Raw genomic sequence first — 18,276 nt, 5'->3', positions numbered from 1 at the left:
GAGCGGAAGAATGACTTCTCGTGTCTTGCTCACAACACACTTGTTAATGCATGGAATTACAATTAAGAAGATTTTCAAAATATACTTTCCAGTGAAAATTAATGGTTTCATTTTCCTTTAGAAGTGTGGTTCCATCCTTAGAGCGAAGGGGGTTCATGCCATGACAAGCTGTCCCATAAACAGCCTTAATGGCACTAAAGAAATCATGTGTATCTATGGGTATCCCCGAAATGTTGGAGTTCTTGCACTTTTTCAGTCCACCATTTGTTCTTGAGTTCTCTGGTTTTACATTGGACTTTCGCCTTCACCTTAGCAGGGGCTTCTCTCTGTCTTGCAATTCATACCATTCTGCCTAGGACGAAATGCCATTCTGTTCTCACTCAGTTGCTCAATTTCAACATCATTCTCATCCAACTAGACCTGATGCTGTCTAGTGGGGTAGCTAATGGTTTCAGCTTTCAGCTGGCTCCATTGTTCCTCAGTTTCTTCTGGAAACTGATGGAAACTTTTCTTCTAAGACTGCTTGGAAGTGGTCACGCTTAATGGGATCCTTCAAATCTTGAACCTTTAGCTTGCACCTGATCTATTTCTTTTGCAGCCTCCAGTTGGGGGCGATCTTAATTTTAATTGTGGTTTGAATGAGGCGATGATCAGCCCAGCAGTCATTGTCATTGTCATTGTCATTGCTCTTGTGTGATGTGTGTCACTGCGATCGTGAGCATGAATTATGACCTAGTCGAGACAATGCCAGTGGTGTGAACATGGGCATCTCCAAGATGTTTTGAACTTGTCCTTTCATTGAAAAAGGTGTTCATGATAAGCTCATGTTCAGCTCACTCGGTCAGGAGCAGGATTCCATCTGAGTTGCTTTTGCCAACTCCTTCTTTCCTGATTGTTCCCTTCGACAGGTCTGAGTCTCATCCAACACGTGCATTGAAATCCCCGAGAAGAACGATCCGATCTTTTTTGTGGGTCTCCAATAGAATGGTTTCTAGCTGAGGCTATGTCTACGCTACATAGCTTTTCGTAGACTCCAGGGGACGCGTCCACTTTTTCAGATCAGTTTCTGAAAAAGCGGGCATGCTCTTTCAGAAGCCCTGTATTCCTCAATTTATGAGGAATAAGAGCTCTTCTGAAAGAGGAGATTTTTCCCACATTTGGCCCCGTATAGATGGGCCAAATGTCAGAAAAGCATCTTCTGAAAAAAGAATTGGAGAAAGGTATTATGTCTCTGCAGCACAAGTGGAATCTGGTGGCACAAAACCTATGCACTGGCATGCCAGGTTCCATTCCATGCCAGAGACCCAGCTGAGCTGTGCTTGATTATCCAGAAGAGTGTCACAAGCCGCTTATTGATGCCAGCTGGCAGCTCAGAGGGGCACCTTATGAGTTTATTCTTAATAGCAAAGCCTGCTCCATACAGCTGAGGTTCACCGAAAGATTTTCCCTTCCAGAAGTAGCTGTATCCCCCTTTCTCCTCCTTTTCTTTGTCAGCTCTTCTAGTTGCAGCAATATCGATGTTAAACCCCGTGGGGAGACTGGTGCTTGAAACCAATGGCCTGGACCCCACAACGATTGGCAATCCTCTGTCTGCTTCAGCCGTCATCCTCCTTTACAGCCATGGTCACATCACACAACAGTTTCACCTCCATAGTGCAGCTCTCTTCCATCTGCTCTGCCATTGAGGATAGCTAGGATCACACTTTGTCTGGAACCGTTCTGCCATGGAGACCCTAAGGGGGTATGTGACTCCAGCAACATCGTTCTTGGGGGTCATTGGAACACACAAGCCTCTCCATCACTACAAGGTGATGATCCATGGCAAGGATATACCAGTACACAGGCAAGGATGCAACTAAAAACCAGTTGTGTGTGTGTGTGTGTGTGTGTGTGTGTGTGTGTGTGTTGGTTGAGTCCCCTCATAATCTGAAGCCTTAAATTGTAGCTTGTGTGTAAATCTGGCACTGGATGTTATGAAGACAAAAACAAAAATGTGTTCAAAAAAAGAACTGGAAAAGCTCATGGAGGACCAGTCCCTCAGTGGATTTTAGCCAAGATGGTCGAGGGCACATCCTTGAACCTCTGACTGCTCGAAGCCGGGAGTGGAAGGTGGGTGGATCGCTGCATCGCTGACGTCTTCAGTACATTCCCAGGAAGCCTTTCTACAGCCAGTGTCAGAGACAGGTTGCTAGGCGAGGTGGATCATTGGTGTGACCCAGGATGGCCATTCTTATGGTCTTACGGCGTTTGGAAGCCACTCCTACCCCTGCCCTGGAAGTCAGGCGCTCGTGAAGGTGTCATATTCTCAATCTCTGAAAGCCATCACGGCAAAGTGAGCTTTCAAATGGCAACTGTCTCCATCAATTTGCAGCCTGTGTGGGCCCCAGCCTCACATGGCCTAACGTTGCCATCTCACGCTGGACTCCTGGTTATTTAAATTGACAGATTAATCTCCTGGAACGTCGCTTGAGTCACATTATCTGTAAATACCTGTGATTTCCCCCTCCCACGCTCATCCACTTCAATTCCGGGTAATTCCAAAAGCTGTTTTAGTCCTGAGAGACTTGACAGCAACAGAAAGGCAATTTGCTGAGCATGGCTGTGAACTGGAATAAACCCCACGCATGTGGTGACAATATGAGTCCAGCAAGTGACATTACTGAAATCAGGGAGCTCCTTCAGCATCACAGAAAAGCAAATTGTTATGCCTGATCCTAGACTTGTTACGTTCCACAGCCTTATGGAGAATGAAAACAGCTGTTCCCTGAGTAGCTGTAGACAGCATTTACACCTACTGCACAATAGGGAAAGCAAGGACAGGGACTTCTGGAAGCATCTGATTTCCCGTAAAACGTTGCGTTCCACATACGTGGTCTAAGAGGAACAGCGATTCCTTTGCTGACCTGAGCACGAATTTGCCTGCCTGGAGCTTTGTCTTCTGAGCTTTCTCATACCCTTCCTCCGGATTCATACAAACATGTTAATGACTACAGCATTCACTGAGGCTGGGAGCAATTGGGCATTTAATTTGTCTGAATTAGCCCAGCTGCCCACAGAACCTTCCGCTGGGAATTACAAATGTACAGCTATAATTCTACTTCCACTGACTTGGCACCTATGTGAAACAGAAATAGTTACATGCATTTTATATTCCAAAAAGGTGAAATATGTCATTCATGCCTCCCATCTAATGCCAGGCAAGGATGTTTCTTTTGGCACGTGTTCATGCTGTAACATGTCATCTAGATTTTCACATGTCCATCTCTCAGTGTTTGAATATTTAGCCTTCAAACCCACATGAGATTGAACATTTTTTTTAAAGTTCATTTCCCAGTCAGATGTTCCAAATATTTGTTATCTTATTTGAGTTAAGTTTATGATGTATATCACAATGGGATAGTCTCTCTGCCTTTGAGCTCTTTAAACCCTTTAAAAAGTTATTTCAAAATCTTCTCTTTTCTCAATACGCCAACTGCCTTCACTGAAATTTCACATCATAGTTTCTTACTTAGATTGTAAGGTCTCTGGGGCGTGTGTGTGTGTGTGTGTGTGTGTGTGTGTGTGTGTGTGTGTGTGTGTGATGTGCACACAAAATGGCTGGTATAAGACGGTGCAAGAGTGGATCCAATGGTAGTGGAAGATACCACTGTATAATCCCTGTTCTATTCTACAGTTATCCTAGCATAATTTAGTGTTGTAATTATATTGATCTAACTCCCTATGTAAACAGTCCGATGTCAATGGAGGACTTCTGTTGACACCACCTCTTGGGAAAGTGGAGTATTTATGCCAGCATGAGAAGCGTTCCCACGGATAGCACCTTCCCTAAGCGCTACAGCACTGCAGAGCTGGAAGGATAGGCAAGGCCTTAAGTCAGAACAGTTTATACCCAGGTGCTATCTCTGTGGTCTTTTGTTGCATCTCTGACTTGCAAAGTGATCTGTCGTTGCAGAGAGATCCGTCAGGTCCAGTCTGGTGCCCATTGAACTCTCTGGCCCTGAATTCAGTGGCAGCAGGAGGCCACCACATTGTCGTATTGCATGTCTGTTTTCTCCTCATTTCAGCTAATGCAGAGTCAGCTTGGTAATTTGATAGTCAGCTTCCCGCCCCCCGTCCCCCACAGCCGTGCTCTGGACTGAGGGGAAAAGGGGAGAAAATCATTGCAAATGCACCATGCTCCCGATTTATTTTCTGCTCAATATTCTAGGGGGTTACTAATTGGACAGTTTTGTATTTTTCTTGTGACTATTTTATAGTTTCTGCCTCAAACTACACTGGATAGTTATTGACTCTGTCACCTAAAGAGACCCAAATCCCTTTTCAGTGATTCGATTTTTCTCCGTTTTTGGTGTCTCGATATTTGTCATCTGAAGTAGCGGGCTGTGCCCACGAAAGCGCATGATGCTATTTATAGATTTTTGTTAGTCTCTTAAGTTGCTACAGGACCATTGTTGCTTTAAGTTTTTTTATTCCATTTTTAGTATCCTCTTGGGGTCAGATTCACCACTTGTGCCTGGAGGCCTCCTATATCCTGACAGTCTCCAGGCACGACAGCAATGTGGAGATACCCCTAGGTTGCCCTGAACACACAGCATGTCTACACTAGGAAATAATGTCAAAATAACTACAGTTGAAATAATAACTCCTGAAATAACTATTCTGAAATAAACTCATTTCCCGAGGAAAGCAGGAGTTATTATTTCAAAATAGCCAGCCCCTTATTTTGAACTAACAGGCTGGGGAGTGTGGAGGCTCTGCTTGTTATCACTCCTTGTTGGGCCTGACAGTCTAGCCAGCTTTCTATCCACCTCACCGTCCATTTATCTAATCCATACTCCCTTAGCTCGCTGGCAAGAATATTGTGGGAGACCGTATCCAAAGCTTTGCTAAAGTCAAGGCCTATCACATCCAGTGACTTCCCCGTGTCCACAGAGCCTGGTACTTTGTCATAGAAGGCAATCAGGTTGGTTAGACTCTTTCCTTAAATGCTGAAGAAGAGAAAATGGTGGCCGAGAAGGGGATGGAAAAGCAGCAGCCAGATCCTGCTGTGCTGATGGCACTGGTGCCAGGCCACTATACACCAGTTGTGGGGGCTGGCCCTATTGACTCTGGTGCTGCCATGGCCTGTTGATGCCACCTGGGGATTTTAAATTAAGAAGCAAATTCCAATGGCAAATCATCTGTCTGAAAAGGACCATCCTTCACCAGTCAGGTGGCATAGCACACTGAGGAAGTTTAACTTTTCCAAAGAAAAGGAAGAACATAACAGTCAGACTGGGTCAGACCAAAGGCCCATCCAGCCCAGTGTCCTGTCGCCCACAGTGGCCAATGCCAGGTGCCCCAGAGGGATTGAACCGAACACAGAATCATCCAGTGATCCCTCCCCTGTCATCCATTCCCAGCCTCTGACAGGGGCTAGGGTCACCATTCCTACCCCTCCTGGCTAATAGCCATTGATGGACCTAACCTCTATGAATCTATCTAGTTCTTTTTTGAACCCTGTTAAAGTCCTGGTCTTCACCACATCCTCTGGCAAGGAGTTCCACAGGTTGACTGTGCACTGAGAGAAGAAAAACTGCCTTTTGTTTGTTTTAAGCCTGCAACCTATTAATTTCATTTGGTGACCCCTAGTTCTTATGTTATGGGAAAAAGTAAATAACTTTTCCTTTTTCACTTTCTCCACACCTGTCATCATTTTATAAACCTCTATATTATCCCCCCCCGTCACCTCTTTTCTAAGATGAAAATTCCAGTCTTTTAAATCTCTCCTCATATTGCAACCATTCCAAATCCCTAATCATTTTTGTTGCCCTTTTCTGAACCCTTTCCAATGCCAATATAATGTTTTTGAGAGAAGGTGACCACAACTGTATGCAGTATTCAAGTTGTGGGCATCCCATGGATTCATATAGAGGCAATAAGATATTCTCTGTCTTATTCTCTGTCCCTTTTTAAATGATTCCCAACATTCTATTTGCTTTTTTGACTGCCGCTGCACACAGAGTGGATGTTTTCAGAGAACTAGCCACAAAGACTCCAAGATCTCGCTCTTGAGTTGTTGTAGCTAAATTTCTCCCGATCATATTGTATGCATAGTTGGGATTATTTTTTCCAACGTGCATTACTTTACATTTGTCAACATTAAATTTCATTTGCCGTTTTGTTGGCCAGTCACCTAATTTTGTGAGATCGTTTGGAAGTTCTTCACAGTCTGCTTTGGTCTTAACTATCTTGAGCAGTTTAGTATCATCTGCAGATATTGCCACCTCACTGTTTTCCCATTTCTCCAGATCATTTAAAATAGGTTGAGTAGGATGGATCCCAGTTCTGACCTTTGGGTGACACCACTAGTTACCTCTCTCCATTCTGATAACTTACCATTTACTCCTGATCTTTGTTTTCTGTCTTTTAACCAGTTCTCAACCCATGAGAGGACTTTCCCTCTTATCGCACGACAGGAAGTTTTTCCTCCTTTGTGTCCTTTGTGCTGTTTCCAGTTATCTAGGACTAGCTAAAATTCTGCAATTGGTGTATGAAATGATGGGCCAAATTCACAGCTGGTGCAAGTTTGCACAGTTTTGCTGAAGTCCATGGAGCTGCACCAGTTTATACCGGCAGAGCCTTTTGCCCAATCATCTTGGTGATGCTTCAGCGAGAGATCTTGCAATCCACAAGATTAGTCATTTCTCACAGCACTTGAAACCCAGCTCAAACCCCTTTGGGATTTGATGGGAAGATCTCACAATACAGCCCCTGACTTGGGCTCAAGAGCTAGGGTTTCAAGTCTCAGCTCTGCCACATAAGTCCTGTGTGGCTTTGTCAAGTCACTTAAACACTCTATGGCTTGGTTCCTCCTCTGTACAATGAGGTTGTCGTCCCACATGTGTGGAGTGTCTCATGACTGTGAGTGCCTCCCATGGCACAGACTGCCAAGAGCGGGGTAAATACTTCAAGCTAGTGGTGTGTTCTGCAATTAGAGTTCACCAACCCGGTAACAAATGTGAACTCTGTAAGTCACAGACAGTCCCATACGTAAACAGACTGGGCTACCTACAGAGACAATCTGGCTATCCAGACAGGGTGGGTTATTGGATAAATGGTTCCGTATCTCACAAAACCACAAATATTCCAAGATACACCCAGTCCCAAGAGATCAGTCACTCACCCAGATCAATTTGCATCCCCGACCTCGCATCAAAGACAATGCTGGCAGCCATTTCTGTAGTAAGCCGACTACTGGTTTATTAGCTAGGCAAAACCAATGAGTTTTTGAGAGGTTACAGCAGGTAAAATATATGTACAAATGAGTCACAGTTTGTAATTCCAAACTGGAGCAGAGATGTAGAAATCTGTCAGTTCCAAACGTCTCTCTGGGCTAGCCAGAGTAACTCCACAACTTCAGTTCAGGTATTCTGCCCCCTTAGAATCCAAACAGCCCTGAGAGGATGAATTCTTCCTCCTCTCTATACGAATAGCTTCCTCTCTCCGAAAACAAGCTGACAGGGTCACCACCCATGTGGGCACTTGCTGTGAGGGAGGGGAGAGAGGAATGCATCTGGAGTCTTTGACCGTCGGTGATCACAGATCGTGAACCGTTGCCTTCAAATGAACAAGCATTAGCACTTTCCTGTTAAAGTTCTTCCTTTGCATCACAGAAGCCTCCTTTCTCATTTGCTGGGTCTGAGCAATGTAAATGTTTTCCAGTCCTTAATTATTCCCCTGGCTCTTTTTGGAACCTCTCCATTTTGTGGACATCCCTCTTGAATTGTGGACACCAGAACTGGAAAAGTTTTTTCCACAATGGTTCCACCAAATAAAATAACTATGGTAAATAAAGCATTAAAATAATCTTTGTCCTCCCTTCTCAAAAGCCCTCCGTCATTCCCTCCAGGGATCACAATTAGCCCTTTTTGGCCACGGCATCACACTGGGAACCCATGTTCAGCCTTTACTCTTCTCAATCCCTACGTCTTTTTCAGAGTCACTGCTCCCAGGGGAGACGCCACTCTTCTGCAAGTACAGCTGACGTTCTTTGTCCTGCGCCATGCACAATTACGTTCAACTCTCTAAAACACATGTGGTTGGCTCAAGCGATCCAGGTCCCTCACCCTGTGTCAGGGACTTGTCCTCTTCCTCGTATACCACATCCTCAAATTTTGTGTCGTAAACCAGCGCTCGGGGGTGATTTTATGTGTCCTTCCAGGTAATTGATCAAAATGTTCCTTAGCGTAGTAGCAAGAGCCGATCTTTGCAAGAGCTCACTGGGAACACACCCTCTAAGCAAGATTCCCTGTTTACAATTACGTTTTGAGACTGCTCAGTTGAGCCGGTTTTAATCCAGTGAATGTGGGCCAGGCTGGTTTTCTATTGTTTTAGTTTTTAATCAAAATGTCTCTCTCCATGTGAGACAAAATGTGGAGGATCGGAATCATTTCTCTCCATATTTTGGGAAGGGAAAAGTTGTCCTGGAGGCAGAAGGGGCTTTAACATCCTTCTTATTTGGAGCATCCCAGACTGCTGAAGCCTAGAGTTTATTTCCTTAAAGCACTGGTAGAGCAACTCAGCTGCTATAGACACTCGCTCCTGAACCATAGCACAGACCTGCACAAATAGTGGTCTTCAGCTCTCTGGGTGTGGAGAATTGACCCAAAATAATGTTGCCGAGGACTCATTTTTTGCCTGAATAGTGGAAGTTTTGAGTTTACTGGAGCCTCTTCTTTCCAGTGAAGATCTCACCCAAAGCCCCAGGAAGTGTATGAAAAGACTCCTATTGATTTCATTGTGCTTTGAATCAGTACTAGTATGCCATCAAAATACCTAAATCTTGGGGGAAAAGGGGGTGTCTACACTGCACCCTTATCTTGAAACAAGCTACGCAATTTGAGCTACACAAATCATATAGCTTATTTTTAGTTAATTTCAAAATAGCTTATTTTGTAATTTGGCGCTATTCCAAAATGTCCCTTAATCCTTGTGGAACGAGGCTTGCAGGGACATCAGAGTAGCGAGTCTGTTATAGTTTGAAATAACGGGCTTGCTTAAAAGATGTGGAATAGCTATTTTGGGTTACTGGAAGTATCCTGAAATAGCGTCGCTGTATAGACGTACCCTGGTACTGCTTTCTCACATTTCCCCCCCTCTTTTTTTTTTTTTTTTGAGAACTACTGTGAAGTTCTTTCCCCCTTTGAAAAGCTTCTCTGCAGGCACCCAAAGAGCATTTCCTCTCACTCAGTGGAATAATGTAACCTCAGGACCCCTGACAGCTCTGGGCTAATGTAGCCATTGCCACACTCTGAAGATGAATGTACTGGTTCTTCCTGTTCATTCTCAGCTCTGGAAACAGGTTTTAACATTCTGCCTGTAATTCAGTTTGAATTTCAAGGTAGCAACTCACGACGTTCGATTATTAAAACCTCTTTCTCTTTGCACTGTGGGGCAACTCATCTGTGGAACTCTTTATGGTGAAATTGTGAAACTCATTTCTCACAACGGTGATATGTTGTGTTATAAATAGGCTGTAAATCGAACGGCTGCCATGGAGAAATGGAACTTCCATGCTCTGTGCTGAAATATTACACAAGAAGGAAAAACAGCTTCCAAAAACTCTGTGTCATGTATTCAAAATGTATAAAGCATCAAACTATTAAGCCTTTCATTATTTTTTTCCAATTTGTCATGCTCAGTATTATTGCCTGATCTAGTGGTTGTGTATTAATTATATTAATTATTTAAGATTATTTAAGATTTAGACCTCTCCCACTGTAATTTGAGACCATTGCTCCTTGTCCTGCCATCCGCCACTTCTGTGAACAGCCTCTCTCCATCCTCTTTGGAAACTCCCTTCAGGAAGTTGAAGGCTGCTCTCAAATCCCCCCTCACTCTTCTCTTCTGCAGACTAAACAGACCCAAATCCCCCAGTCTCTCTTCATAGGTCATGCACTCCAGCCCTCTAATCATTTTGGTTGCCCTCCACTGGCCCCTCTCCAATGCGTCCACATCCTTTCTATAATGGGGGGCCCAGAACTGGACACAATATTCCAGATGTGGCCTCATCAGAGCCAAATAAAGGGGAATAATCACTTCTCTAGATCTGCTGGCAATGTTCCTAATATGCCATTAGCCTTCTTGGCTACAAGGGCACACTGTTGGCTCATATCCAGCTTCTCATCCACTGTAACCCCCAGGTCCTTTTCTGCAGAACTGCTACTTAGCCAGTCGGTCCCCAGCTTGTAACAATGTTTGGGATTCTTCTGTCCCAAGTGCAGGATTCTATGCTTGTCCTTATTGAAACTCATCAGATTTCTTTTGGCCCAATTCTCTAATCTGTCCAGGTCACTCCGGACCCTATCCCTGCCCTCCACCGTATCTACCTCTCCCCATAGCTTAGTGTCATCTGCAAACTTGCTGAGGGTGCAATCCATCCCCTCATCCAGGTCATTAATAAAGATGTTGAACAAAACCAGTTCAAGAACAGATCCTTGCAGCACTCCACTAGAAACCGACCACCAACCTGACATCGAGCCGTTGCTCACTACCCGTTGGGCCCGACAGTCTAGCCAGCTTTCTATCCATCTTACCGTCCATTTTATCCAATCCACATTCCCTTAGCTTGCTGGTAAGAATATTGTGGGAGACCATATCAAAAGCTTTGCTGAAGTCAAGGTATATCACTTGACTTCCTCATGTCCACAGAGTCAATTACCTCATCATAGAAGCTAATCAGATTGGTCAGGCACGACTTGCCCTTCATGAATCCATGTTGACTATTCCTGATCACTTTCCTCTCATCCAAGTGCTTCAAAATGGATTCCTTGAGGATCCCCTCCATGATTTTTCCAGGGACTGAGGTAAGGCTGATGAGTCTGTAGTTCTCTGTATTTTCCTTCTTCCTTTTTTAAAAGATGGGCACTACATTTGCCTTTTTCCAATCATCTGGGATCTCTCCATATCTCCACGAGTTTTCAAAGATAATGGCCAAAGGCTCCGCAATGACATTTGCCAACACCCTCAGATGCATTACATCTGGACCCAGGGATTTGTGTTTTATCTAGCTTTTCTAAATAGTTCCTAACTTGTTCTTTCCCCACCAAGGGCTGTCCACCTCCTTCCCATACTGTGTTGCCTAGTGCATTTGTCTGGGAGCTGACCTTGTTCGTGAAGACAGAGGCAAAGAAAGCCTTGAGTACTTCAGCTTTTCCCACATCATCTATCATGAGGTTATCTCCCTCATCCAGTAAGGGTCCCACACCATCTCTGATCACCCTCTTATTGCTAACATGGCTGTAGAACCCTTTCTTGTTACCCGTCACGTCCCTTGTTAGCTGCAATTCCAATTGCACTTCTGCCTTCCTGATAACCCCCTGCATTCTTGAGTAATATATTTATACTCCTCCCTAGTCATCTGTCCAAGTTTCCACTTCTTGTCAGCTTCCTTTTTGTGTTTAAGCTCACCAAGGATTTTCCCGGTAAGCCAATCTGGTCGCCTGCCATATTTGCTTTTCTTGCTGCGCATCAGGATGGTTTCTTCTTGTGCCTTTAATAAGGCTTCTTTAAAATACTGCCAGCTCTCCTGGGCTCCTTTCCCCTTCATGTTACATCCCAGGGGATCCTGCCCATCAGTTCCCCGAGGGAGTCAAAGTCTGCTCTTCTGAAGTCCAGAGTGTGTATTTTGCTACTCTCTTTTCTTCCTTTGGTCAGGATCCTGAAATCGACCGTTTCATGATCACTGCTTCCCGGGTTGCCACCCACTTGTACTTCCCCTACTAGTTCCTCCCTGTTTGTGAGCAGCAGGTCAAGCTGCACATGGCCCCTGGTCAGTTCCTTCAGCACTTGTACCAAGAAGTTATCCCCAACATTCTCCAAAAACTTCCTGGACTGTCTGTGTACTGCCGTATTGGTCTCCAAAGAGATGTCAGGGTGATTAAAGTCCCCCACAAGAACCAGGGCCTGCGATCTGCAAGCTTCTCTCAATTCTCCAAAGAAAGCGTCATCTACCTCATCCACCTGATTCGGTGGCCTGTAGTAGACACCAACCACAACATCACCCCTGTTGCTCCCACCTCTAAACTTAACCCATAGAATCTCAACAGTCTTTTCTCCCTCTAAATACTGGAGCGCCGAGCAATCATACTGCTCTCTTACATACAATGCAACTCCTCCTCCTTTTCTCCCCTCCCTGTTTTTCCTGAACAGTTTATACCCTCCCATGTCAGTGCTCCAGTCATGCGAGTCATCCCACCAAGTCTCTGTTCCAATCAAATCATAGTTCTTCATCTGGGCCAGGGCTTCTAATTCTTCCTGTTTGTTTCCCAGGCTTCTCACATTTGTGTACAAACACCTTAGCTAACCAGTTGCTCACCCTGCCTTCTCCATCCGAATCAGGGGTCCTCCTTTGTTGCTCGTTTCTCCTTGTGATTCTTCCCGGTGTCTGACTTCCTCACTTACCTCAGGGCTTTGGTTACCATTCCCCAACGAACCTAGCTTAAAGCCCTCCTGACTAGTTTTGCAAGCCTGCCCGTGAAGATGCTCTTTCCTCTCTTGGTTAGGTGGATCCCATCTCTTCCTAACAATCCTTGTGCCCAGAACAGAATCTCATGGTCAAAGAAACCAAAGCCCTCTCTCCGACACCACCTGCGCAACCACTCATTTACTTCCTCAATTCGACGATCTCTACCTGGACCTTTTCCTTCAACTGGAAGGATGGACGAGAACACCCCTTGCGTTTCAAATTCCTTGATCCTTCTTCCCTGCACTACCTAATCTGCTGTGACCCGCTCAAGGTCATTCTTGGCCCTATCGTTAGTTCCTCCATGGAGAAGCAAGAAGGGGTAGTAATCTGAAGGTTTGATCAGTTTTGAAAGACTCTTGGTCACATCCTGAATGCGAGCTCCCGGTAAGCAGCACACCTCTCGAGATTCCAGGTCTGGACGGCAGATGGATGACTCAGTCTCTCTTAGGAGGGAGTCCCCGACCACCACCACACGTCTTCTTCTCTTGGCGGTGATGGTTGTGGAACCCCCATCCCTAGGACTACGCATCCCAGGCTTCCAGTAGATGGTGTTCCCTTCTGATTTCTTCCCTGAGAGGTCCCTGCCAAAGCATTCTCCACCACTGTGCCTGTGGAGAGAGCATGATAGTGGTTACTTACCTGGGGGGTACCTGAGTTTGTCTTCTCCTTTTTCTAGAGGTTACATGCTGCCAGTTCTCTTCCTTGTCCTGTACTGCCCTCACTGGCTCTTCAGCCTGCTCTGCCTGCAGGATTAAATGCTGCCTTCTATCAAGGAAGTCTTCATCCTTTCTGATGGAACGCAGGGTCGATACTTGGGCCTCAAGTCCTCTAATTTTTTCTTCCAAAATGGTGACCAGCTTGCACTTAGTGCAGATGAAATGCCTTCTGTCTTCCAGGAAGAAGACAAACATGGCACATACTGTGCAGGTAACAACAGCAGACCTATCACCATCCATCCCTGCCTTCCTTCGGAGAGATTCTTCAGTTGTTATTAAATGCCTCCTTGAAGGGCAGGAATGTAGTCGAAGGATTTTAAAGTATGGCGAATGTCTCACTCCCTTCCCACTCCCTCTCCAAACTCCCTGTTAGCAGCCCCTGTCCGCAAGCTCCCTGGTCATTGACTCACTCCTTTATGAAGCCCTGGACTGCCTGATAGCCCCTCCCCTGATTAAGACTCAACCAATGAGCCGAGGCTTCTAGATTTCAAACCCTGATTAGAAGCTTACAGCTTCCACTTACCAGCCATAGCACACACTCCATGGGGAGGAGGAGGGAGAGGGAAGGGAAAGAACAAAACAAACAGCCAAACACAAGCTCAGCACGCAGCAAGAAAACACCAAACACAAACACAAACAAACACACACTACAGACAGCCACTTCCCTCAAGGGTCCTGTATTAGCTTCCTCCTTTATCTGGAGAACTCCCTCTCCAAACTCCCTGTTAGCAACTCCTGTTCGCAAGCTCCCTGGTCGCTGACTCACTCCTTTATAAAGCCCTGGACTGCCTGATAGCCCCTATGTTTGTATTTCCTTACCCTATTGAGATGACCTTCTACAGGTTACCGGGCCAAGCTCATTAGCATATACATCTGTTAGTTACTATGATAGTCTTGTGGTTGGACATCTGCTGATAGGCCTAACTTCAGAGCCCTGCGCTGATGCAATATTTGTGTCCACATCCAAACCACAGTCTGCAAAAATGGTCCGAGGATCTCTGCATCCACCTCTGCAGAGAAGTAGATCTGTGGATACAAAGCGGATATTGGCGAACTTGAAGGGCTTTATCCAACTTTACGATATCTCAAGCTGGTGTAAACTGGCATCGAGTGGTTACCCATCAGTCATTTTGGCATAATAGCATCCTGTCTCGTAATATCTTGTGAGCTAGGTTACGCCTGGGTAGCTACTTATGCTCAGGCTTTGGGGCCTTCTGTCTTGATTAGTTTAGCTACGTTATTGTCTTACAGGCCTCGAGGCTTGCAGGCTCATTGCATTTCTGTCTTTAACTTTATACCTTTGCCTTCCCTAGCACACACGGACCTGGCATCCTCGCATGCTGAAGATCTAACACAGGAAGAAGACTGTGAATTAAAATGGAGATTCCGTGTGCTGTTTTAATTTGAATGAGACCATCCTGCATGTACTGGTGCAATGCCCAGAGTGTGCCTTGAGACTGGAGCTGTGGGAGTAAGCCATCCGTCAGAGTATCTGATTTGCCCAAGTGTGCGCTGAGGAGATTATCAGTTGACGGTGGCTGAGTGTGACACAGATCTACCGATACCAACAACTACAGCGCTGCTTGTCTCCCCGGCTTACCGCACCGAGAGCGGTCACGTAGAAAGTGATTACTGGCCTGCAAGAAGAGAGAGAGACTGTTACTTGAACAAACAGATGGATGCAGGGAGTAGGGCTGAATCCTCACTGCCCACAGTGTGCCCTGGAGTGGTGATGTAAGTACGTGGGTACGCCCACGTGCTGCTCTGTAGCTCTCCTATGATAGCGCTATGGGTGTGAACAAAAAGGATCCTAGTGCCTGTTAACGTAGTTCTCTTCAAATAGGACTCCCCCGCAAGTACTTTTAATTGTGAATTGGTGTTTTGCCGCATTGGTGCACTCTACAAGCACAGGAGGGGAAGGAGTTCTCCTTTTTCTCTTTTAAACGTGTTTATGTTTCACGATGGTAACATCCCAACAGGGGTGCTTGAATTTAGGGTCTTCGATCCACATGAAGCATCTAAGTGTCCTGACGCTGTGCGGTGCTGGGCATTTACCTCCTGTGTTGGACTTTGTGCACCTTTGGTGGTTCTTGGTGGCAGACCATTGTTACTGGGGGACCTGTTGTTATGGAAGACAGGTGAGAGAATTTTGACAAATGGAGCAAAATAGCTTCACAATGAACTTTTTAGTTGGTCGGAGAAATGCTAAAGATAAAGTATTGATCTGGTCAAAAACTTCCTGTCCTTTTGTTTCCCATGAAGACTACGACTTCATATTTAAATCCAACAATAAAAACAAACAAAAACCTCTGATTTTCTTCTTGTTAGAAGAACCTGACATTTTGTGAGAATATAAAGCATCTTATCAAATATCATTTTAAAATATACTTGTCTGCTCTTTCCCAGAGCAGCCAAGATGTTAATTTCTCAGTGAACATTTTGGAGAACATTGTCTGAGAGCTTTTGTTCCTTGGATTTTACTAATTACCGATGACCTTACAAATGGCAGGAGTTATTTGGAAGTTATCAGATAAAGTCAGTAGTAGGAATGCAATAAAAATCCTCATATTTGGACAATATGTCTGTTACCCCATATTAATACACTGTCACTCTGGCTTCCTCCAGTGGTTGATTCATATACAGCAATTTCCACATGTGCTATACACTTGAGCTAAAGAAAGAGACCAGTGAAATAGGGGTGTGATAATAATTTCATAATCATAGTTATGATTGTGTTGTGTATGATCATATGTGAGAATGGATCTCCTCCAGCGCCTCACTGTTAACAAAGTTTGTTTCTCTAATGGCTCCCACACTTTATATTTTAGTTTGTTTTCTTAGAGCATTTGACAGCACTTTTTGGCCATGTCTGGACTACAGGCTTCTTTCAGAAGAAGCTTTTTTCAGAAGAGATCTTCTGAAAAAATGTCTTCTGAAAGAGAGCGTCCACCCTGCAAAAGGACAACAAAAAAGCAATCTGCTTTTTCGAAAGAGAGTGTCCAGACTGAACGGACACTCTCTCACATGTAACTATGATTACTATGGATGGAATGGCCACCAGGGCACTTGTGCTTTTTCTTTCTTCCTCTTCTTCCGAAAAAACTTCCTCTTCCCTATCCACACTCGCCTTTTTGCGAAAGAGCTCTTTCATAAAAAAGGCTTCTTCCTTGTAGAATGGGGATTACCAATGCCGGAAAAACTTTTTTTCTTTTGGAAGAACATGTTTGTAGTGTGAACGTTCCTCAAGTTTTGTCGGAAAAACAAGCATTTTTCCGACAAAAGTCTGTAGTGTAGACATGCCCTTTGTGACATCAGTGTTAGCATTTTGTTGTGGGTTAGCTGCACTTCCTATCTCATGCCTGAACCTCATGCTCGCCTTTCGCCAGGGCCACACCAGTGTCCTAGCAGCTACATCAGCAGCAAAAATGAAACTAACAAGGCAGAAGGAAGACAAGCTCACAGAGCGGAAGGATGAGCCCTGCTCCAAGTTGAGTAGTGGAGCAGACCAAGGACACATGAAAATATCCTGAATCTTCTGTTTAATGGTGGTTCTCTCCAAAGAGCCCTTGGTTTGTTTTTAGCATTAGTCGTCTTCAAAAGAGTCTAGCTGACACGGTCCCCTTGAGCTTTGAGGACTGCAGGACCAAAGAATGGGCAGAAATCTGCAAAGGAGCTGCCTTTCTTAGTCTTGTTTATTACCTTTTGCATGTCTCAAATCTGTTAGGTGCCCAGGGGAAAACAGAAAAGCAATGTCTCTTTGCAGGCTAGTCAACTTTCTAATGGCCCAAAACCAGACAAGCTTACCCTACCTCCTGCTCCCTTCCCTGAGGCCCTGCCCCTGTCCTGCCCCTTCTCTGAGGACCTGCCCCTAACTCACTTCAGCCCCCTCCCTCCATCACTCAGTCTTCCCCCCCTCACTCATTTTCACTAGGCTGGTGCAGGAGTTCAGGGAGTAGGAGAGGTGAGGGCTGTTGCAGGAGACGGAGGTGCAGGACTCCAGCTAGGGGTGTGAACTTAGGATGAAGGATTTGGGGAGCAGGAGGTTACTCTAGACTTGGTCCAAGGGGTTTGGAGTGAGAGAACAGGCTCAGGTCAGGGGGGTGGGTGTATGGGCTCTGGCTGCAGCTACAGGCTGGGGCTGAAGGGTTTGGTGTGCAGGAGGGGCTGCAGGCTCTGGGACATGCAGGAAAGGGATTTGATTTGGGGCACAGGGTGTGGGATGTAGGCCCTGGCAGTTGGCACTTAGTTCAGGCAGCTTCTGGTTGGTGACACAGTTCCCTGCCTACCCTGGCTCCATGTTGCTCTCAGAAGCGGCCACCATGTATGGCCTCTGCATGATGCATGCTGCTCATGCACACAGGCACTCAACATGCAGCTCCCATTGGCTGCCCTTCCCAGCCAATGGGAGCCACAGAGGTAGTAATAGGGCAGGAGCAGCATACCGGGGCTGCCTCTCTGCCTAGAGGCCAGAGAGAAATGCTGGCCACTTCCAGCCCTGTGCAGAGCTGAGGCTGGCAGGACGCTGGCTTTAGCTCTTCTGGGCTGCTGATTAGACTCTAATAGCCCGGTCAGCAGTGCTGCCTGGAGCCACCAGGGTCCCTTTTGGACCAGGTGTTCTGGTTGAGTGGCAGGTGATCATGCAGTCCCCTCCCTTCCAGACATGTGGAAACAGTTCCTGCACTCGAGCGTGGCCCTGGGGCCACTGTGGTGAACATCATAGCTACCTCCACGCCAATGATAGGGGCCTTGTTGTGTGTTCTGCCAATGGCCACCCTGCTTGGAGACAGAACTTAGGCCAGACTTTGCTGTAGGTTTTCTGAGCTACCCTAAAATCACAACCAACTTGCCTCTCTCTAAAGCCCTACGGCCAAACTCCCCTGGAGGAATCCCCGGCCGAGAGTCATCCGCAGGTGGGGTACAACTTACAGTCAACTTCACAGTCAGGCAGGAAGAGCACCATGGGTGGGGGCCCGCAGGGATCAGGTCTGCTTCTGGTCAATGTATTCATCAGTGATTTAGATAAAGGCACAGAGAGGATGCTTATTAAGTTTG

The 18,276-nt window shown here is 45.8% G+C and overlaps 1 long non-coding RNA gene across 1 annotated transcript in view; it reads left to right on the top strand.

Moving 5' to 3' along the window:
* Positions 1-16,029, top strand: part of LOC142829042 (uncharacterized) — a 211,515-nt gene extending 195,486 nt beyond the window's left edge. The window contains exon 4 of the long non-coding RNA XR_012903238.2: positions 14,538-16,029. This is a non-coding gene — a long non-coding RNA (uncharacterized LOC142829042). The remainder of the gene's footprint in view (positions 1-14,537) is intronic.
* The last annotated feature ends 2,247 nt before the right edge of the window (positions 16,030-18,276 follow it).

The sequence above is a fragment of the Pelodiscus sinensis genome, chromosome 5 (genome assembly GCF_052426305.1).
Source record: "Pelodiscus sinensis isolate ZL-2025 chromosome 5, ASM5242630v1, whole genome shotgun sequence".
Lineage (NCBI taxonomy): Eukaryota > Metazoa > Chordata > Testudines > Trionychidae > Pelodiscus > Pelodiscus sinensis.
The sequence above is the reverse complement of the archived record's forward strand: the minus strand, read 5'-3'. Positions and strand labels throughout refer to the sequence as shown.